Source organism: Grus americana, chromosome 5 (assembly GCF_028858705.1).
Source record: "Grus americana isolate bGruAme1 chromosome 5, bGruAme1.mat, whole genome shotgun sequence".
Lineage (NCBI taxonomy): Eukaryota > Metazoa > Chordata > Aves > Gruiformes > Gruidae > Grus > Grus americana.
The window spans coordinates 3011633-3034876 of NC_072856.1; the positions used below are offsets into that span (position 1 = coordinate 3011633).

The 23244-nt window shown below is 42.1% G+C and overlaps 1 protein-coding gene across 2 annotated transcripts in view; it reads left to right on the forward strand.

Annotated features, from left to right (window-relative positions):
- The first annotated feature begins 11251 nt into the window (after positions 1-11251).
- SHANK2 (SH3 and multiple ankyrin repeat domains 2) overlaps positions 11252-23244 on the forward strand; it is a 359705-nt gene continuing 347712 nt past the window's right edge. For both annotated transcript variants that reach the window (XM_054827796.1, XM_054827797.1), the window contains exons 1-2: positions 11252-11354; positions 20256-20387. The gene's annotated coding sequence lies outside the window, so the exon portion shown is untranslated. The remainder of the gene's footprint in view (positions 11355-20255; positions 20388-23244) is intronic.

Consider the following 23244-nt stretch of genomic DNA (forward strand, 5'->3'; position numbering starts at 1 on the left):
GGTTTTAATTTTTAGAGAGATGAACAAGAATATCGTATTACTAAAATCTGGCTAAATTTTCATGGACTTCATAGGAACCGATATACGTTCCAATGCATGTCTGTGTGGAAATACAATAGCGCCTGAACTGACCTCCTGCTGGGCTGTGTTTCAGGTAACACCTCGGACTTGGAAACACGGATAGGGGAAGAGAAAAGAGCTGTAAGACCTGAGAAATCTAGCAGAAAATAATCCGTTCCTTGTTTTGGAAATGTTACTTTTAACAAGTGCTACAGAAACTATGACTTCTTTCAGGCTTCTGCCTTCTCTTTACCAAAATCCAGCTCTTTCTATAAACAGTGAATGGATTTAGGACCTAGTGTTGCATTCAAAACTGTTGCTGTGAATCATTATACTCAAAAACACTAGAACTTTGTGCTGGCTCCAAGGATTCATTCACATATAACACAGAATAAACCGCAGCCAAAGGTATCCTAGAAAGAGCCTTGAGAGGATGCCTCAGTAATATTGCGCTCAGGATTTAAAATATATTTGGTTAGCATCCTTCTTACTGCTTTACAGCACACGGACTTGTCCTTTGAAGTGAAAAAGAGAAATATTATACATAGAAAACGAAACAAACCCGTTGGGTCCATGGAGGAGTCCCTGAACTTCATAGAAATCCACGCTACAGCCGGTCGTGGCATTGAACTTTCGCTCGCTATGACCGATGCCTTCAACTTCTGTTAAACTTGGAGAATTATTTGTCCCATTCAGTATCAGATGCCGGAGCCTGGGATGTCTGGGGTTCCTTTTCATGGCTCTGAAACCCAGCTGATACTACCAGAAGTGGCACGCTGTACGGCACCTGAAAATTTGTACTTCAACTTTGCTTGTTGCAGGTGAAACTCGCTTGTAAATAATGAGCAATAAAAAACCAATTCATTCCACTTTGGTACTTCTACTGTCGAACCTATAGAAATAATCGACAAAGTTGGCCTTGCACGTATTTCAGAAGATTTCTCATTTTAATCCATTTGGGATGGTCACGGGAGCCAAAAGTTATTAGCACTTTCTTGTTTTGGCTTCTTGAATTCCTCAATCTTTCAGCTTCTCACTGTCTACAATTCGGTGTTTGTTTTTCTACTGCGTTGTCTCCGGTGTTTTCCTGGAAACACGAACCGGGCTGAAATTGTGTAGCTGTCGCGCACACTCACACAGACCTCTGGTTCTCTCCTGACACCTCCACGTTATCTGCCGGTATTTATACGACTGTTCTCGTGCTGTACAAGTAACTGTATTTGCAGGAAAAGCACAAAACGCCAGTGAAATAGGAATCTTTTTGTTTTCAGTTGTTTCATACACGGAGATTTATTGTGATGCCTAGTGATTTTTCTCTTTCTTTACGTTACCTTGGGAAAAAAATGTTATTACACCTTCAGTCGTCTTAAACTGTTGCCGGAGTCAAGAGCTGGAAGAGGTTGCCAAGGTGTCTCCGGGAGATGGCTAGTGACATTTTGAAGTTGGCACACGTAGGAGCTGAATTTCAGAGAGCAGCGAGCTTTGTGAACAGCTGCAACTTTGCTCTTTTTAACTGCCTTTTCCTTGCTTGAATAACCGTACTTTCTACGAAACTAAGGGAAGCAACGGTGAAGGAAATTAGATGTAATGACTCTAAAAATAAGTGAAGGAGAAAGAGGACATACACGGCTTTGGTGTAACTTATCTTTGACATGCCGATTTGTTATTTTTCACTGGTGTAAAGGTTAAATCCATTAACTGGTGGTCTTCCAGTGAGGACGGAGAGCTGACAAGGCATGAAGGGCTCGGGCCAGCGAAACCACCAAGTACTTGATCTTTGAATGCATGACTTTTATTGTCAGCAGCAAAAATGACTTGACTTTCCTATGTTCCCTCTACGTGTGAGGAAATGAACATAAATTAATAGCTACAGTAATTTCCTCTGGGTAAATCTATCTAAACGATCTTAAATATTCGAATGCTGAAAGGCTAATGGCTTGAGTATCTGACATGATGAACATCTACAGCTGTTTGTGAAGCCGCAGGGACGTCTGGGTGCTCACTGTCTTTGAAAATCAGGTCACGACACCCATGACATCTTTATACAGAGAATCCCCTTGCTTTCAGCAAAATTTATATAAACTTGCAGCAGGGTAGCAGCCCGGTATACCAATATTATACCTGAGTTTCTAAAAATTCCAAGGCTTGGAAATGACTGCCTTCTTTGCCTTCCAAGAGGTGTTAGACCATGGGCAGCGTGTTTTCATCCCCAACGGTTGCACGCATCAGTGTTTTGCATTTATTCTGAAGAGCGAAAGAGAACGTAGACCTGAGGAGCAGATTGCAGGAAGATGAACAGCCCATTCGGGTTTTAAATTCACATCTATGACCTCCCCTTGCTAGAATTATCGCTCAGCGATAAAACAAACTAAAACCTTCATGTCAAAGGGATCATAATTTTTCTGTGTCACGAGGTATTTGTAAACCCATTACGCAGGATGCCTGTGTTTGTATTTTGTATCGATTGTACCTTTTGTCTGTGAGGAAAATGATTTCTTGTCAATATTGACATGTTAGTGGATACTCTTCCCAAAATATGCATTTAAGGGAAATATTTTTTTTAAAGACTAAGATTTGCCTACACTGTATCTGTCCATTAGGACTCGGTGCTTGGGTGTTGTAATGGTCCAGACCTCACTCAAAATCCAGCTCTCGCATATTTTCTCAGCTTCTCATAGGTTAATTGTACCTGTAATGGTTCACCCAGGGCACAGTCAGATAATCCAAGTGACCGAGCTAGCTAGTTAGGAAACTGCTGCCCAGTAATGGTTACGTACACGCACCCAGTCTTTCCTAACAGCAAATAAAATGGATTGCTCATAAAGATCCAATTAGCTTATTTTAACACATGGCTATTTAAATTTGAGTTTACCTGCCCCTCAGCTGAGATGTATAACCACGTGCAAATTCCTCCGCTGTTGCAATGAGAAGTAAACCAGTTTCATTTGAACTACTACCTCTTGTAATCAGCAGACAGCACTCTTGTTCAGCGACTTGCTACCATCTATTGTGCTCTGTGTTGTCGACTCAAAAGAAGGAGTGATTGCAGCAAGCCAGCAAAGCAACAAAAAAATGGGAAGAAAAAAAAAAGAGTATGTTTTCTCTCCTTTCTGTTTGCCTTGGGTCTCTCTAATGTGTCAGCCACCAGACAATATTCTCATATATTTCAGTTTTTAAAATTGATTTACAGTTTGCAAGAGGCTGAGAAGCAATAAAATCTAAGCTTGCCTAACACCTGGTAGCATTAACTACAGTTCAGAAACTTCAGACTAATATAACAAGGAACATAATTTGGAGTTAGCAAGGAACAGGATTCACGAATTCTCCATCCACTGTGACTAATTCATGCCTTTGGGAAAGTTTCGTGATCTCTACTTTTACCTTAACAGATCCACAAGGAAAATGAACTTTCACGGGAATGCACTGAAGGTATTTATGAACTATGTAAATAAAACCAAGTAGTCAATTATTGGTAAAGACATTTAAATGGTAACTCTAAAGAAAATCATTTATCTGCTTTTCTTTATAAAAAGTTGCTTAGTTGTCCTTGAGGTGCTGCTTAGTGAATACTGAATAAGAGAGAGTAGTGCTTTACCTTGGTTACAAGTTGGCGATTATATACCTGAAGAATAAAAGACCAGTGAGCATCTCTTCCCCCTTTTGAGCAACCACCTCGTTTGGCAGAGACAAGCTGGACAGAATGCTTAGCCTGATGGCAGAAAACCTTCCCGGTTGTGATGAACTCTGTCTTTTAACAACAAACTTCAATAAACTCTCATTTTTAAAGAAAGACATGGGGTCTACGTAATCCCTAGTTTGAGTAATTAAACGCTATAAAAAAAATCTTATTGTGCAATTTTCAAGCAAGCACCAACCTTAGTAAACAGATATTTATGGCTCTGAGTGGTTAAATGTGGCACATTCCTGGTCCTGAGGAGTAAGTTTTGAGACAGAAAACCACAACATGAAAAAAATGTTAGTAAATATTCCTGTTGGCATGAAAAGGAGAACATCTGCTGAAGTCACGAGTGGTTTTTGTTGCCTGAGTTAGCAGCAGGACAGCCTACAGCTGATTAGCTAAGGCTTGATAAGAGTGCAGTGTATAGAAATGTTTGTCATGTGAAGTTGCTTGAAATCACTCTAAAACATTAAAAACATGATAGTTCACTTTTCTTTTTAATTCTTTCTTTGTTATCTTCGGAAAGTGCTGTAACGACTGCTTAACTATTCGTACGTATCCAAACTGAAATATATGTGCGTGAAATGTCCTGATTTGATCTTGTCCTCACTAAAGCATTTAACTAACCATTTGGCTGCTCCTACCCAGAAACGCACATAGACACATGCGAAACACCGAGCACATCTTCCAAAATCAAGTTTAAACATAGATTTAGGATTTTCCACATATGCTGAGGCAACACAGAGATTAGCCAGAATATAGAATTTGCTTTCTTTTAAGCCTGTTATGGGTCAGGTCTTGAGAGCTGCGATGCAGTCTGAACGTTGGACCACATGTTCCAAACAGTTCTTGCTCGCTTTTTTCCTAAACTCACTTTGTGCACAGACATGTCTGATTTAAAACAGATCCAGCAATTCAAACACCTTTGAATCTCAAATATCCTACCGTTAGGCTTGGTGCAAGGGTGAGGTAATTACGGATGCCAAGATAATTAGCCGTGGATGTCTGTTATGTTAATTCTTAAAGATAGACACGCTAATGTGTGGAAACAGGATTAACCTCCCGTGCGTTTCACTGCTGTTCTTGATTCCCTGCAGTCTAAGCCAGAGGAGGAGTTTTGCCTGTGAGAGTTACCATCATAAACAGACCCCTGAGATAAGAAATATTTTATGCTGAGGATGGGGAGGCACCGGCACAGGTTGCCCAGAGAGGTGGTAGATGCCCCATCCCTGGAAACATTCAAGGTCAGGTTGGACGGGGCTCTGAGCAACCTGGTCTGGTTGAAGATGTCCCTGCTCGTTGCAGGGGGGTGGACTAGGTGACCTTTAAAGGTCCCTTCCAACACAAAGCATGCCGTGACTCTACGATGTTAGTTGTTGTTCCTGCGAGGTCCGTATGCCAGATTTCTCTCCTCTCTGAAAAGAAATCAAGTTTGGGCAATCCGTAATGTCTCTGTACAGGTATGTTTAGTAAACATACAGCAGTTTAAGTACTTGGCCACTGATACAACATATTGTTTTAAGGTGACGTACGTTATCATCCCAAGCAGCATGTCCCCTGACACTGCCTTTCTGAACGCTTCTTGGATGGGGAAAGGAGAGGACCTTGTGTTACTACGGGGTGACGTGACGAGCGTTGCATCGTGCGGGCTGGGATGAAAACACAACTGGAGTGCCCTTCCCGGCTTTGCTGAAGTGGGGAGAGGATCTATCTGGATCTGTCTTGCTGGAGGATGGGAGCTTTCTCAGCCTGCAGACACTGTCCCTCTCTGCCTCCAGGAACCTGGCCCTAACAGACCACGAAGATTCAATTGCCCAATATTCTACAAGTGAGATGATCAAAGGTGATTTTATACTGGGTAGATAGTGAGAAGAGTTTGTTATCCCTGCCTTATGCAGCTTGGCGGGTGAGTAAGGGCAGGCTTTTTATATTCTGATGCTGTAATTTATATTTTGTGTAAGATGCTTCATTTTGGCATAGTTCTTGTGAGAGTTAAATGCTAAATTTATCTGAGGGGAATACTTTACTTTTTAAAATTATACCTCTTTTTATATAGAGAGAAACCCTATGTAACCAGCATTGGAACAAGGTAAATAACACTTGCGTTTCCATAGTATTTGTGACACACACCTCTGAATCTCCTTAGGTCATCTGCACTTAACAAAAAGTGTGGTAAATGATCTTCTTTTCTGATTATTTCTATCTATCTATTGTATGGAAGACTTTTGATTTTCAGTTTTATTACTACCTAGATACAATAAAGAAGAAGGGTAAGTCTTACCTTACCTGTACTACATTTGACAGTGGATAATGGATCTGTTGTCCAAAAAGCCAAACAGGACTAGAAGGACAGATGCAGGAGAGGACAGCAATCCATCCAGCCTGTAACAAAAGGACTGTTAACATACAATCTACTGAACACAAGAGTGTGTCTTCATTTCTTTATTCCGTAAGATCTGATGGCTCCAACATTAAAAAAAAAAAAAAAAGTAGCAAGAATCCAGATATAGATGGTGATTACAGAAGGCATGGAGAGACTTCAAACAAGAAAAAAAGGTAAGAGACTGGAATTACTTAGTTTAAAAAATAGATGTGTGCACAAAATCACAAATTCTATAAAACAGCATAGTTGGTCGCAAGAGTTGGGGAATGTTCAACGAAAGCGAGAGGTACTCTATTTAAATTCCAGTTTTTCTTTGTTGTGTTCTATTTTATTATGCTCATTTTCTTCAATTACTTCATAGAGTAAACCCGATTGATTAAAAGCTTTCAGTGAACGAGGGCTCAAGGTGAAGCAGAGGCACACAAACACAAGCTCTGCTCACCCCAACAATAAAAATGAGGAGATTCTTTAAAACCGACCTGGGGATGTGGAGGGATGGCTGTGCGGCAGTGCGGGCGCTCTGATGCGCGCTCGGGAGTGAGCACAGCTCCCAGGAGGAGGAGGAGGAGGAGGGCAACCACCCATCCCTCAGCTGTAGCCGGTGCTTTGGACTAAACCACAGCCTTCCTTCAGGGCTTCAGAGCAGATTCAGCAACACATCTTTGATCCTTACCTGTAAAAATTCTTGGGCCGGTTTACGCACCTCACAAAGCCAGTTCTATTTCTGTTGCTTGTTGTCTCTGGTAAATGAATGTCAACGGAGCAGTATAACCAACCGATGTGATAAATGTAGAGGTACCAATGGAAGATGGGATCTGGAAGCTCATGATTATGTATAATACTCATGACAGGCTAAGTACAGCACAGTTTTTAAAATAAATTATTGTGTAACTGTGTCATTATGCATGTAACCTGAGGAGAAAATGAATTAACCATTAAAATCAGAACATGCATATTACAAATCGCAAATTTATCAGAAGAAAAAAGAAAGACGGTCCAGCTTTCGATAGAGGAAAATTAGATAATGCATTATTTAATGTTTGCTATATAATAATTTTTTTTGTTTATATACTAATTTATAGAAGGATTATTTTCTTCAGCATGAGCAAGGTAAGGAGGGGAAGTTAAGGAAGAGTCTTTTTCTCTTTATTTTTTTTTAAAAGCAAGAAATTTGCAACAAATGACTCCATGGTAATTTACCTATAATGGAGGTAAATTAATGACTTATCAGTCATTAATTTAAAAAAGTATTTTATCTTGGAGTTCAAGGAATCTAATAAAAATTGACACAAAGCATTTATATTTAAATGGCTTATTTTTTTAAAGGGAACAATAATCTTACATCAGGAGATATTCTTGTATTTTACACCTCTTCCAGATCTGTGTCTAACTGGAGTTTTTAATGACTTTTATTATTCTTGAAGGATGTAAAGAACTGCTGGAGAAATCTATTCACAGTCACGGGAAAAAAATTTCTGCATTAATTTAACTTTATATTGGTTTAAGCTCAATAAGCTGATAAACCATTTCTGAATAGAAGGGGGGAAATAGTTACTGAAGAAGTGTGGAGGCAAAGTACAAAATGGGAATAAAGATGTCACACTCAAAAAGAGCTTAAGAAGTCTGACATTGAAAGCATTGAACAGAGCACAGAAAAGAATTGGGAATTCAATGGTGAAGATCTTACGGGCCAGGACCATTTAAGAGAGCAAGGCATTTGAGATCTTATCTATAAGCAAATACATTCTTCAAAATTATTTTAAAGATTTAATTTGGCCATGAAAGTGCTTTTTATGGGATTTAGTAAATGTGCAAAAAATTCTAAATCATATTCCTAGCTAATTTATACAACCTGATCTTTTGGAAAGCTATAAAAATGCTAAGGAATACGTAGGGGTTTTTTTAACAAAATATTTCACTTTTTACCTTTTGTACAAGAAATCTGAGTTTGGAGTCTGCCACATTATTGCTTTAGTCCTCCCTTGATTTCTGCAATTCAACTACACGCAGGTTCTGTTTGGTAGCAGTTTTAAAAATCTTGTAAAATAAGTCTAATACTAAAGTCTAATGCTGAACTTGCATTCCAAATTACCAGAATGCACTGAAACCAGGTCATTAATCTAAAACAATGAGAGGTTAAAAAGTCCTTAAAACTTCCTTTGCTGTGAAGAGGAAACACGGGTTCCATCCCACCTAACCCTCTCTGCCTCCAAAGTGTTGGTTCTCCAGTCTAACACAATTAATAGTCAAACATGCCCATGAAAGAAGTTCCCCAAAGCTGCAAAGTTGTCTCATTTCTATGAAATACAGAGATTTGCTCTTGCGTTACTTACTTTCATATGCTTTGGGAAGGATAAAATGTTACAGACAAAATTTCCTAATATCACGTCCCAGCTTACCACGTTTTTCAGGCAACTGGTTATAGTTGGGAGTAGCTGCTTTGTCCTGGTTTCTTAGCTCTTACTCAGCTGAAGCTCCTGAAGGTCATCCTGATTTATTTTTTTTTTAAAAGGAAGAAACCTAAAGATCTAGAAAATGACAATGTATTTAATTATAGATAAAGCTTTGGTAGGAGTTCACTCATCAAGGTAAAGTTTAAGACATCACAGTGAAAAAAATTAGGGGACTTACAAATTTGTTTGTGTTTTCCTGTTGTCTTTACCAATATTTATAAAATACTTGAAGGATGCCAAAGTTCTCTTGCATCTTCGGCTTGACAAAGAAATACATATGATTCAATTTGATCATACTTCAAGACTTTCCATTTGAAATTTGATGAAGATAGCATGTGTTAATTAGATATCAGTAAAAATATGGATGCAGAATTATGCCGTTCAAGCAGAGCAACCATCAGCTATTGCCACTGATGTAAGAAATTTTCATTTGCACTTTTCGTACTCTGGTCATTGGATTTAATATGGAATTTTGAATTCCAGGATAAAAAGGAATTGCATGCTTTTCAGTGGTGCGTTTTCTTTCTTTCTTTCTTTCTTTCTTTCTTTCTTTCTTTCTTTCTTTTCTTTTCTTTTCTTTTCTTTTCTTTTCTTTTCTTTTCTTTTCTTTTCTTTTCTTTTCTTTTCTTTCTTTTCTGCTGTTGTTCAATGTTTGCAAGTTTTTAATTGTAAAAGATGCTGTAGATGGAGTTTTTCTTCTTAGCACTGCTGTCCTATTTTCCCATGATATCCCCTGGGGATCTAACATGAGTTTAAGTAAGTCCATTTTTTCTCGACTGACAGAACAAATGTTCAGATGCTTTAAAATTTAAAGAGCAAAATGTAGGGACGGGTAAATCAGTTTAGAAGAGGTAGGAAATTCCCATTCAAATCAAATAGCCTTCTTTTTGTTTGTTTGCTTGCTTGCTTCTGGGTTGGTTTTGTTTGCTTTTAATTTCCTTTAATGATGTTACGTTCTGAGAGCTAGGCATTCCGAAAACATCCTTCATTTATATCTGAAAAGAAAGACCTCCATGTATCGCCAAGGACTTGCAACCAGTAAGGAGAATTATGTGTGAGCTTTGCCAGTGAATGCACCTATGTGCATAAGACCTTTTGCATGAAAATTATGCATGCAGTTTAATATTCATTAATGTTTATGTGGTAACGTAGTTACTCTGTGTATTTTAAAGAATATTCTCCTTTTCAAGGATGTTTCTTGTTTCCAAAGAGCCATTTGAGAGCTACCATAGTAAAAAGTTTTGTAACAATACAAGGCAGTTCAGAAAGTCCAAAAGTGAATTGCTGATGATATTTACATGTATTTTCTGTTCTATTTATTTTGAAATGGCTTATGTAGGAAGAATACAGCAGGAGTTATTGTTAAAGTTCAGCGTGGTATTGTGCCTTAAGAGCTGACTCCTTCAAGTGGTCTAAAAATCCATATTCTTGCCTGGAGTAACTTGAAATTTGCACTAAGTGGCATTATTGATTTCAAATTGGTGTTACTTGGGTTTGAGGGTGAAAAGAGTCAAAGTTACGGCCTTTTTAGGACGGCATTTTACAAAGACTGGTCCTAACTTTGTTGCACCCATCAAAGACTCAAACTATGGTTCTCATATCTCCAAATCCTTTCAGTGGGGCTTGGCAGCGATCCCAGATGGAAGCGAGTGTTTACCGAAGCGCGCTGTCAGAGATTCAGCCTGTGCCATGACGAACTGCGGTGCGTTTGGGATTACCCGTCGAGCCGTGCCTGCCCCCCGGGATGCGGGTGCGTGATGCCTGGGAAGATGTGGAGTTGGAGCGTGTGAGATCAGCAAGTCCCATGCATTGCCTCTATGTTCCCCACTGCACTTGTGGCCATGTCTCCATCCAGGATTTCCCCCCGCCTGGCATGAGATTTGTGGTCCCCGCGCCCACCCCACGCTTGGATCTCCTCATGGGTTGAGCCCGACACCTTCCACTCCTCTAGGAAATCAATGTGTCGGTGAAAGTTTCTGACTTCTCCCGTCGGCTGTGACATCCATCCCTACTACCATCCTATCTGTGGAGTTAGCCGCTGTGTGGTTCCGCAGCCCGGGTTGCCAGCCAGAGCCTCTCAGCAGGCAGCTGCCCGGTGCCTGTGCCCTGCCTGCAAGGCAGGCAGAGCCTCGTTGCTCCGAGGAGGAAGGTGTGCGGGATGCACCGATGGAGTTGACGGTGTAGAACCCATCGCTGCATCCCCTCAGCACCTGCTCTGTGCTGTCAGGGTCAGAGGCGGAGGAGAAGGGGGGAGCAAGGTTAAAAAATAAAAGAAAAACCCAAGAAAATTGAGTATGGAGGGACAGGCGCTGGCTGAGGTGGCCGAGCTGCCGGGCATCCCTTCCGGCTACGGGGACTGACCCAGCCCCACCGAAAATGCAAGTATCCCGGCGGCGTGCCCCTCGCCCTGTTGCTTCCGCGGGGCCGTAGCTGCAACCGGGGGGCGGGCAGGGGGCAGCGCCGGTGCCGCCTCTCTCTCTCCCTCAGCCGTGGCACGGCGCGACCCGCCCGGCGGCGGCTCCTCGGCGGGAGCAGCCGGTAAGCGGGCACCGACGGCGGAGCGGGAGAGGGTGTGTGTGTGTGTGTGTGTGGGCCGGCCCGGGCAGCGAGGCGGGTGCTGCCTGTCTGAGCACTGGGGGCGGCTCCCCGGCCCGGCCACCCCCCCGCCCCGGGAAACGCGGCCCCGCCGAGCCCGGGCGGCGGCGGTGGAGGCAGCCGCGCGCGAGGGGAGCGCTGTCCCCGCCGTCCCCTCACAGCTTCCCGCCTCGTCCCGCATCAGGTAGGCACGGCCCGCGGGGGGGGGGGGGGGGCTGCTGACACCGCTGGTCTCGCCCCGCGCAGTGGGGGGTATCGCCCGGCCGGCGGCGGTTCGAGGGACCGGTTCTGCCCCGTCCGGGAGTCGGTGGCTGGCCCCCGCCTTGCACGGAGGCAGGTGAAACGCGGGATCGGGGGCGGCTTCGGTTGCCCGCAGGCGGGCTCCCCCTCAGCCTTTTGACTTTGGCGGCGGAGTTTCGTTAGCTCGGCGGGCGGGCAGGGGCAGGAGATGCCGCTTGGCTGGAAAGCGCCTTCCTGCCCTCGCCGCTGGCGGGGATGGGAGCGGTGAAGCGGCGCGTTTGGGGCCGGTGGGGGTGGGGGGGTGCGTGGCTGTGAGGAGGTGCGAAGGGGAGGGCGCGGAGTGGGCTGGCCAGGCCGGGTGCGGGCCGGTAGCCGGGTGGCCCCGACTCTCAGGTAGTAGGGGGGGGTCTGGTAGGCAGTGGGGGTACAAGCGCATCCCGAGGTTTTGCGTAGAAGAAAGAGGGGCTGGAAGGCAGAAGTAAGCGAAGAAGGAGGGGATGCTGAATCCTGGCTGGAAGCAGAGCGTCCTTCCCTCGCGGTGTTCGTATGGCTGCGAGCGGCAGGATGGGGCAGGAACGGGGAAAGGGATCGGGGGATGAGCCGTGGGAAGGCCCTTCCCCAGGGCCCCAGGAGGAGGAAGGCAGGGGGAAGTTCAGTCAGCTGCTGGCCTGCTTGGTCCAAACACCTGCGTAAGAGGGCCTTGCTCTTTGAACGGGAGAAGTCACAAAACCTCCCCGCGAGTAACTGAACACGCCAGTGAGTTTATTCTTTTCCTGAAACTTTTTACATCCTTTCCTGTTTAGGTCTTCCTTTTCTCCTTTCCTGTGCTCTTGGCTCTGTTTAACTCCTCTCAGAATAACCTGGCTTGTTGAAGGCAGTCTCTGTCGGGGGGAAGAAAAAGTCCTCAGAAACAAATGCTATCTTTGTTTAAAGCTATTTGTGGATCAAGGTTGTGACTTAACTGTGAAATAGCATGGCTCTTCTTTGCTTATATTAAACCCACAATAACTCATTAAAATAATCAAAGTCTTGGGAGGTAACTAGGCTGAAATGCAATTCAGTAGTGTGAGACTTTTAATGTAGGTTTTACAGTACCTCATCTCTCTTGTGAATAAATACATAATTAGTGGTAGGGCTTTTTGCAGCTCTCCTTTTTGTGTTTTATTTGAAAAAGTACTTCAGGATAGAGATTATAATTGATAATACTTTAAATTTTTCCCACTTTCTTCCTGAGGTCTGTAGCTATGTCTTTAGGTGTTTATGTTTGGTACAGAATGTTACTTTATAACCTGTTGTGTGTCGGTGAATGGATTAGATTTCCTGTGGACCTGTCCTGAATTAGACTTGTGATTGCCTAATTGCCCACGATTGTGAAGAATGGGAATCAATAAACAACGTCATCCTTCTAGTGTCATGTTCCTCTTACAGTACATTTGTATCACCTAGCACAGCATGGCCTTAATCTGCTTGTCATTGTGGAACAAATAATAGAGAATAGCACATAGCCCTGTTATACCCCAGGGAGAATGTAGATGAAGCAGCAGCGGCTGTTGCCTGGTCTGCCTGGAGCATGGGCTTCAGGCTCAGTAAGGCACCGATGAACACCCCACCTCCCGTTGGAAACGGAGAGCACTTCCGTATCTACCACCTTAGATGTAACATGAGACAGCAAGAAATGGGTTAAAGTATGGATCCACCCTTTCCAGCTTTCTGTTCTGTAGTTGCAGCTACAATTGGTGAACTGGAGTACCTGCTGTTAAATTTTTGGATCCGTTGCTGAATAGCATTGAGAGAGTTTTTAGGCTTGGGTATGGGTGTGAGTGGAAGCTAGCAGGTCCTCAGCGTCTCTGAAACGCAGTGAGTTTTGAACACACCTATATGCATTTCATAGCTCCAAGACACTGAAGTCCCAGCTGTCCTCCTAGATATCATAGGACATTAACTTTGTCCATATTTTCTATATTAAAGATCCAAGGGCTCTAGTTAGGCCAATTATGTTAATCCCCTGGAAATCAAATGAGAGCACAAGCTGCAAACAGAGCATAGGGAAGCAGAGATGTCATCAATGCTCTGTGCCTTGCAGTGGCAGGAGAGGGTGAGCAGGTTAGCTGGATCCCAGTTAGGAGAAGCATTCCCGGCCTTGTAGGAGAAGGCAAAATGGCCTCAAAAGGCCTTTGCTGAATAGGGGCAACACTTTTCCCAGTCCCAAATTTGATGATCCATATGATCTCACATATATTAGGTACCAGCGCCACCCAGGCATTTACAATGATTTTCTGCAGCACCTCCAAATTACAGTGCAGCTTTGGTATTTCTTCTCTAGCCACAGTCAGTCTGATGGTTTAGAAGAATTAAGTTAAAAAAGTAGCAGCTGAATTTAGGTAGCCAGGCTTGAAGTCTGGCTGAATGCAGCATTATTCTTGCTCACCTTTTCCAGGTGTTTCACTGTAAACTAGAATTAAAAGCCTATGAAGATACAGCTGAGACTCAGGGCCATCTGACAGATTGTTTGCATTGATTCTGATTAGCTCTTTTGATAGCCCCTGTTTTATCCCACAGTGCTCATGCTTTCTCCTGCTGTTAGGTCCAGAAAAAATAATTTTTGATGTCTTCAGGTTGATTTTCCCCTGACTCTGTGCTAGCTTTTCTCTTTTTTTCCCCCCACACTTGTGCTTCTCTGTCTCTCAGCTGATGTTATTCAAGCTTTCTGTTTTCCTTTAGCTTACAGATTTCTCAGATGCTGTAACCTCTGCGTTACTTCTTAGATCCCCCACTCAGACATAGCCCTGGCTCTTTTTCACTGTGGGCTCCTCGCAGCTGGCAGCCAGAGTGCTTTCTGAGTAGTTTGTGTCTCGGAAACATCACTTCTCTGCCTTGTGCTGTGTTCCTGGAGTGGGTGGTCCTACGGCTTTAGTCCTTTAGGATGTGCCTCAGGTAAGGTATCTGTAGGATGTCTGGGATGTGAGGAGGGTGGAGGGCTGGGAGGCATGGTGCTCCTTCTCCAGATCAGCCAAGAGCGGTCCAAAGAAGAGAAAGTGAATTATGCAAGAGACTCCAATGGCTTGATCAAATTTCTTTCTTAAGTTTCATTGGCAGACTTCAATTTCACTGCTTCTCAGGTCAGACTATTATGTTGGGGAGCTTGATGAGTGTTTGCTGTGCAACAGAACTGCGAGTTTCTAGAGAAGCCCCTGAGAGCCCCAGTGTGACGTAGGTCTTGCCATCGAACTAGTTTTCCATTAATTAAAAAAGTATGCACCCTAGATAGTATGAACTCTTTGATAAGGATAGTAGAGGCAAGTTATTTATCTTCAGCCTTTTAATAATTTTTTTTTACCTTTGCTTATTTCTTCTGTGTTAGTTATTCATGTCTCTTGCATATCTGAAACGTCTTCACTGAAACCTACAGGAGGATCATTGCTCTATTTTCTAACTTCTCAATCTTGTCCTAATCAAAAATGTAAATACATGCATAATGATTTGCATCTCATTAACTTCAGAAAAACACTGTCATGCTAAAATCAATGTTTTTTGGAATCTAATTTTCCAGCCTGCCTGAGAAGTAGCACCTGGAATTCACAAACCAAGAATTCTGAAAATATAGACTACTTTCATCACTGCTGTTTACTTTCTGCATTTTTCAGTTCAGCTAGGGAAGAACAATCCTTTAAAAATATGGTGATGGTAATTTTTCTAACCGGTTTCTCTCTTCAGTCTTTATACTTCATTAAAAAGCTTCATTGCTTTCTTATTTAAAAATGAACAAAATTAGCATGGTATGTAGTTACACTCAACTTGCCAGCACTGATGTTGTTGTGACCATTTATGAACACAGCATCTAACACTGCAGAAATTTCAGGGAAAGTACCTATACCTGTGGACGGGAGCTTGCAGATTTTGAGGAATTCCAGGAAACCAAGAGAAAATAATGTCTTTGGAGCTAGGGTAGCTGTTTGATTGACCCTGGATTTCATTTTCCCTAGCACAGAGCTCTGTGTATGAACTGAGAGCTCAGGCTGTGAGTTTCTGTATGGAGCAATCTGTAGACAAGTATACGACACGGGCGCTTTGCCAGCAGTTTACACAAGTGTTTTTGCTTGATGTCAGAGATGCTGAGAATAAAATTTCTTGGGTTCTCGCTTGGTTGTGGAGATGATTGTCACTGACATCTCAGAGATGCTGAGTATGTGTATTTGACACAGTCGTTCTATCTTTAAGAATAAGCAGATGAGATTTAATTAATGTTAAAAAACCTAAGGTCTGAAGTGAGCCCTTGATAATGTGTTGTTTGCCCAGAATCCAGGTCTTGTTTTAATAGGCTGCCTTCAAGTCAGTGAGTCTGTAAGCCAGCACAGGGTTACTTTGGATCAGATGCCATAGTGTATAAGGGCTATCTCTATCTGAAAGTGCTCACGGTCTTTGAAAACAGGATTGCAGGCAGTACTGCAAACACAGTATGCTGCTGGAGTGCATTACTCTGTTGGTTAGAAATGCACATTCTGGACCCCTTAGGAACAAACAGAAAGTGCCATTGTTATCGGGGATTCCATGTAGCAGCTTTAACACGTCTTTCAGGAAGGAGGGGAAAAGAGTGTGCAATGTTTCTGTTGATACAAATAAAGAACTACTTCTAAATGGTGAGACAGAACATAAGGCAAACTGTGGAATGGATTTAAGTTCAAAATATATTTGAAAAAGCATTTGGATTTTCTTTGCTATGGTGCGTTTAGCATATGGTTCTGTCTGATGTCTGAGATATGGTAGCTGTATTTCATGCTCAACATTGTTTCTAATGAATTTCCATATGAGAAGTAAACGGTATATGATCTCCCTTAAAAAAAAAACCAAAACAACCCAAACAGACCCTTTTTTTGGTCAGCTAAGTTTTTAGAAACCGGCTAGGCTACAGTGATGGAAACAAGCATGGGAGAGCAGTGCACCCGTGTTCACTCTTGAACATTTATTTTTCTTGTGTGTAGAGGCCTGTTGGAGCATGTGGGGAAATGTGCATTGTGCTCAGCAGTGTGAGCGTGCTGCGAGGATCTTGATAGCTATGCATGGTTGAGCAATAGGATGCTTAATGAGGGGATGCTGAACGATGCAATAAGTATTGTGCCAACACCTTCTTAGAGGCACCAGAGACCATGCCTTTACAATTAAATAAAATAGGCCAGTGGCTGTTCTCCGTCCCTGAGGCCAAATGGCACAGCACAGCTCCTTCCCACACACCTGAGCTCGCTTCCTTTCCAAGACCGAGTGGCAGTGACCAGACTGTCTGTCGGGAATGGAGCCTGGGGTCTCTGAGCGCCCGAGTTGTGCCTGTGCGCTCGCTCTCTGGGATCCTGGGGTGAATGGGCAAAAAACATGCCAGTGAGAGCGCAGGCAATTAAGCAGCATAAACAATCTCTGGCCTATTTTGTTTACTAGTAAAGCTGTAGCTGTAATGTTTAGGACCTATGGCATCATTCTTGTGAAGCCGTTACTGCATTTTCATATAGGACTTGTCGTATATAATTGATTTAAACTACTTCATTCCCACGTTTGGATTCTAAATGTCTCTGATTTAGGTTTTGGTAACACCATTATACTTAGCCATGTACACCAGTTCATCATTGCAATTTCAGATTCATAGTGCACGCGTACTTTTTGTTTAATTAAACTTTACTGACAAAATGTCAGCAGGGCGAGCACTTGACAAAATTTGAGAATTGTAATGAGGATGCGGTTGTTATGGAAATACAGTTCTGAGACTAACATCCTTTCAATTACAAACACAGGATATTTACTCTGTCTGAGTAAATTTTGAAAGCAAACCTCAGAAAAACAGTTAGTTAAATGGTATTTTTCTGTTCAACACTGAGACTGTGAAGCTATGAAACCAGCAGTTTAAGCTTTAAACTTACAATTTAATCACCGGAATATAGCAGAGAATATGTTCGACGGTCCTTAATCTGATTATCAAGATACTTCTCCTTCAATTTGTGTTAACAGTGCAATATAAATATTTTAAATCATCCAACCATTCCATCGCCATGACTTTTACCTGGGGATGCAAGAAGAGGCTGTGTATCTTGAGTAGTTTGCGACTTCTGCAAATCATCCTTTCATGTTGTTAAGTCTCAGGTAGGAAGATCTGTTTCTGGGTCATTTATAATAGCTGATGCTCACTGATGGGTTGTACCAGCTGGAACAAAGCCTGACTAGAGTACTGAGGGGGCGGGAAAAAGGTGAGAAGGAACAAAGACGACAGATGTTAAAGAAGGAGAGAAGTAGAGATAGGCTTCACTCTTCGTCGTTTCTCTCTATCACGGTTAAGGTGTTGCATTATGTTAATCATAACCAGGGAGAAAGTGTTTGCTGACCTTAATGTGGGACATGTTGGTAAAAATAATCAGTGGAAAAGGCAGCAAGAGAAGCGTTAGAAAAAGTCCTTAAAATGTCACGTATTTAATCCTATTGGTAAAAGAATCTCTGTTGCTGATGAAAACTAATGTCTCTGTTTCCCACCCTATAAGAAATGTAAACTTCTTTCCCAATTTTAGCTTTACTTCTCATACAACTTTTGGCTTTCTGCCTTTCTGATTAAACTGGTGTTGAGTTTCTTCATTAAGCTGTAAAAGTCGCAGTTCGTCAGTTTTGTAGCTGAAAGTCTGTGATGTTGACTTAAGTGTAAAAGACTCAGTTACTCGCTCCTTCTTGGGAAGTGTCTCCTCTCAGAATTTTTTAAGTAAGAAATCTGGACCAGTTGTCTTGGTAGCTTAAGGTGTCACTGACAGTGCGGTATACACCAACTCCAATCTAATTTTTAACCAGAAGGTAGGCTATAATTAAACTAGGCATATCATTAAAGAATTTGAGATAAGACTTTTCTGGGTACAAAAAGATGCTTTTGTAATGAGAAGAGCCTGTGCTCAGATCCCATCAACCTATTTTGAAAGGAGGGCTGATTGCAGAAACTGTGATGTGCAGTAGGCTGTTAGTGAATTATGTTGACGTTCCTCATACGTATATTTTGAAAGCAGCTTTTCCAGTGAAAGAGTGATGTGAATAGGGTGCGTCACTGGAAACCGTGTTGCATTTCAGTTAACGGTCACATATTTTTGTTAAAATTGTTGGGTATGTTTTCCAGTTTCCCCACTATTTTCAAATGTTTTACTGACTGCCGTAACATATGGAGGTTTTCTTAAATTAATTAAAAAAGAGTTCCTCCACCATATAACACCGTTATGAAGTTATGAGTCCAGAGGGATTCCCACCTGAGTTGTGCCCCACTGCCATGCCACAGACAGGGAGGAGGAATCGGGTGCCTGCTGCTACCACTTGCCTCCCCTCTGGAGAGGGACTTTCAAAAGACCTGATCTGATGAAAAATGGAGTTTAATAAAACTTGTGCCACCTGCCAGCCTTCGGGTTGCTCCCAGGACACGTCCTTACAGCTTTGACGTTAGCAGTAAGAGTAAATTTTGAACTGGCAGGTAGCTGACCTGCAGAAATCTTCCACTAGCTCTTTTAGACTAACTGCTTTCCAATTAGGTTCCCCTTACAGCATGCCGTCACTGTAGCAAGCTCAGTAATTTGGCCCATTAATTTAGTCTAGCCTGTATACATACCTGTAGCCATTATTTCTGCAAATAGAATTTTTAAGTACGCTATAAATGATTGTAGCTGTATGAAACATTATATCTCTCTTAAATGACATCTATCCAATTAGACCATATTCTCATAGGACATGGCTTTGGTGTAGTATATTGTTATTAGTTTTGTTATTACACATTACTTTAATAAGACTGCAGAATGATCCTACCATCAGTGCAGTGGACTGTACAATTTCTGTCTTCTCCAGCAAATATTAAGATAGGATTTTCTGAAGCATATTATAGCCTGAAAAACATAAGCAAAAAGATGATACCCTTTCCTACTACTGATAGTCACATATCTTTTGTTACCCATTGTCTGTTCCTAGGAATAATAAAAAGAAATGTGACTGCTCACCAAATATTTTTTTTTAACTTTATCCTTGGTTGTTTTATATGTTTTCCAGTAAGAATATCTTATATTAACTCCCAGAAGCTGGAATTGCTGTGAGAACAATGAAAGTTGATGTGTACCTGAAGACCTAGTTCAGCTTGGTCATTGTCCCTCTCCCATCACGTACTAATACGCTGTTCAGATTAGACCTGAAAAAGTTGAAAAGTTTAAAATGCAATGGCAATGTTTTTTGGTAGGCAAAGCTTGTCTACCTGTCTACTGCAGGCAATTGCAGTCGATAAGCATGTAATTCATATTGGGATCGGCAAGATGTGTCAGCTGTGGGCTCCTGAGAGGAGGGTCTAGATGAGGACTCAAGCAAAGAAACACCCTTTGGTTTTTTCATTGCCTGCTGTCATAATGAAGCAGGGCCAGGAACCAAGGCAAAATTGTGGCCTGCACTGAATGGCTTACAGAGCTTTACTGCTTTAAAATACATTTAATTAAGGATTGGTTTAATTTCACCTAACTTCAGTGGTTTAAGTGCCTTCAGTGGTGAATAGAGAATTGTCCTTCTGGAGAGCCCTTCTTCCCATGTGGCTCAGCCATCTCTGCAAAGGCGAGTTTCTCTCTCCCACCTGAGCTTGCAGCAGTGGCTGCTTGGCAGGGATGGCAGACCTGGCTGCTGAATCCCATAAAAGTTGTCTGCATTTGTGCTCTGGAGACTCCCTGGCTTGAGAGGGGTGGATCTGAGGAACTGCGAGGTGGAAGGCTGGCTGCGCCACTCGCCGTTGTCTTCTTGCTAAAATGGCCTGAAACCTGCTTGGGAAGTCAACAGCCCACAGAAATGTAACGCTTTTCTCCTTTCTCACTTTCAGCCCTCTTACGTCTGACTTGATCCATCCGCTCCCCATTGGAAAGCACAAGCCCAGCAGGAAGGAGAAGTGGTCTGCAGGCTCGCCTTCGTGGGTGCCAGCTGCTGTACGAACGACTCCGCTCTCGGATGCGAGGTGAGGTCATACGGGGGGGAGAGGTTTCTCATGTGAGGGAAGAGTGATCTCAAGGTCAGCGCTAAGTATCCCTGCTGGCCTTTCACCCCACAGAAATTGTCTCACACCCGTGGATGCTGTTTTTTCTCAGTTTCCTTTCCCTTGGCCGTAAGTCTGAGATCCCCCCAGTGCTGTCCTCTGTGTAGTTACAACTGTGGGAGGGATGAGAGCTGGTGACAGAGGCAGCCGTCCCTCTCCTTCTGCAGTCTGACCTTAGTCTTGAGGTTTCCTACGACTACCACTGCTCCTGATAGTCGCTGCGTACCGTCTTTACGGTTTGTCCTCTGATGCCTGCCAGCTTACCAGCCTGTAGCTGAGGTGTTATCTATGCTTTGGAAATACCACGAGCACCGCCTGCAAAACTGAACTGAACCTACCATTTTCCCATCTGATTAAAAAGCATTGCAGAAGAAAAACATGCTTTTTTTTTTTTTTAAATGCTCCTGCTGTGTGAACCAGAAAAGTGTGCTTCACCTTGCCATCAGCATAGTGTTTACCTGATAGTGAAGATTACCTCTAAACAAATATTTGAAAATGTTATCATGGAAGAACTTAGCTTTTGACAAATTCTGCTTTTTTCTCTGGCCTTTGCACTTTTACAGTCAGGTTTGAAAAGTTATGTTTTCGTATCGTTGTGAATGCCGCTTAGCTTGTCAGTCATCTGTAAAATGAACATACAGAATAAAGCAATGTGAAATTTTTAGCCTTCAAAACCCATGAAAAACATCTGAGGAACAAAAGTGTTTATTTTACCTACTTTGAGATCCTCAGCTGGTGTCAGCAGCACTGCTGAAGTCAGTTATTTGTGCCACCTCAGAGCCGACTTCAAAATCGCAAGCGTTAATGCAATGAGCAGGCACTGTGAAACAGCCTTTAAATGCCCTGTGAAAGAAAATATGTCAAGGTCCCTAAAAGATCCATACTACAAAAAATAGTCCAAGGTAGTATTTTGCTTTTTTACACCTCTCGTTTCACCTGTTCCCTTTCCTGTGATATCCCAATAACACCATATTCTTCATTTTTTTTTCTCCTGAGGAGAGTGATACCTCCCACACAGCTGTGCAATGGCAGTGCAGTGGCTTATATCCCACAGAGCTGGCTCAGTGTGCCACTGTTTCTTTGGTTTCCAGTGGATTATATTTCTAATCCCGAATGTCTATATACAACAGCGTTCTTGTGTCTGATGACTTTTCCGCCTTCCCTTCTACTGAGGTCATGATCTTCATTTTTAATGAGTTCCTGAAATAAAAACCTTCTGTATGTTTCTAAGGCAGAAAAGAGAAAGAGGAGCCTTTTTTAAAGTTCAACTGAAAACGTAAACATTTCCTTGAAATTTTCTTTCTGGTGGTAATCCACTTATTTGGTACGACTCTCTTCTGTCAACAAAGCTGGACTAAAACTTTGAGGATTACAATGATGAAACTTTTTTCACATGAGACTTCAGATTGACAAAGAAGGTGTAAAACTCTGTGAAATTAAACTCATCAAACTACTTTTTGCTTCCCTTTTTGCAAAGCTCCCTTACTTGCCCAACCAGATGGGGCAAAAATACAATGCCAGTTACACTGAATGTAGCAGTTTAGCAAATGTTCCCGGCTCTTGGTAATACGCTTTTAGCAGAAAATGCGTAATGACTTTTTTTTGTGCAGTTTGTTCAGGCTTACTATTTTTATTCAGAGTGATAGAATATTGTGTAGTACAAAATGACATGTGTAGTAGTATATTCATTATATTCATATTTATTGGTACCTAAGATTCTATAATTTTTAACCTAAACGGGAAATAATATCGTACTGAGGTCCTCAGATATCAGTATTTTCTTACTGGTCATCTAGAAGTGTAAAATGGTCCCATGAAGTATAGTCTAATTAATGGCCTGTCGTAATTTATATGGCATATCAGTGTAATCGTTAACCCAAGCCTTGCTCCATAATGTTGTTGCAATTGTTCTTATTTTTTTCCCTCTTAGCATTTGGCTACAGCTGAGTTGTTTATGAAACTACTGTTCGGTATTTCAGCTTCTCTCCAGTTCTGTCAACTCTCACTTTTGAAAACTACTTTTTAATCTCTCTTTTTTTTTTTAATAAACTGCTTGAACTAGATGGGTTTTTTTGTAAACAGTTTATTCTATTGGAATCTCTCAGTAAGTAACTATGATAATATTTTGAAAAGTTTGTAGAGTGAGAAGCATCACATATATAAACTTTTAAATATGTCACCTCTGAAAGGCATCTATTCAACTGGTGACCAGAGGAGTGAACAAGATTACTTGTTTTCTAGACTTTATTTATATGCCGGTTGGTTAAGAGATAGATAAGGACTTCAGATTTCCATGTAAGTATTACATCTTTCCCTGAGTAATAAAGAAATTCTGCGATTGTAGAATTAGATTCACAGATGCAAAACAAGAAGAAAATAAAACTCAGTATTGAAAATGATCAAAAACGAATTTAATTCCTGCTTTAGACTCGCTTTCCACTGAGTCTGTGGAATCCCATCAGTGGGAGAGCTTGGGTCCCCTTGGGCACTTCCGGCTGATACGCAAGTTCCTGATTTCCTAAACTTCTCACGTTTTAGTGTGCTCAGTCTCTGTGTTTCACCCACAGATTAATTCTACCAGTTTCTCACAAATTGTATACAAGTGTTGCATCGATAGTTGCAAATATATACAAAAAAGTCTGTGCCCCAGTAGCACCTAGAGGTATTAAACAGGAGGCATTTTGTCCTGCTGCGTACTGTAGAGAACATTGGTTTTGCCTTGAAAGTTGTCTGGTTTAAATGGTATGTAAAAATGGAATTTAAAAAAACCCCAGCAACA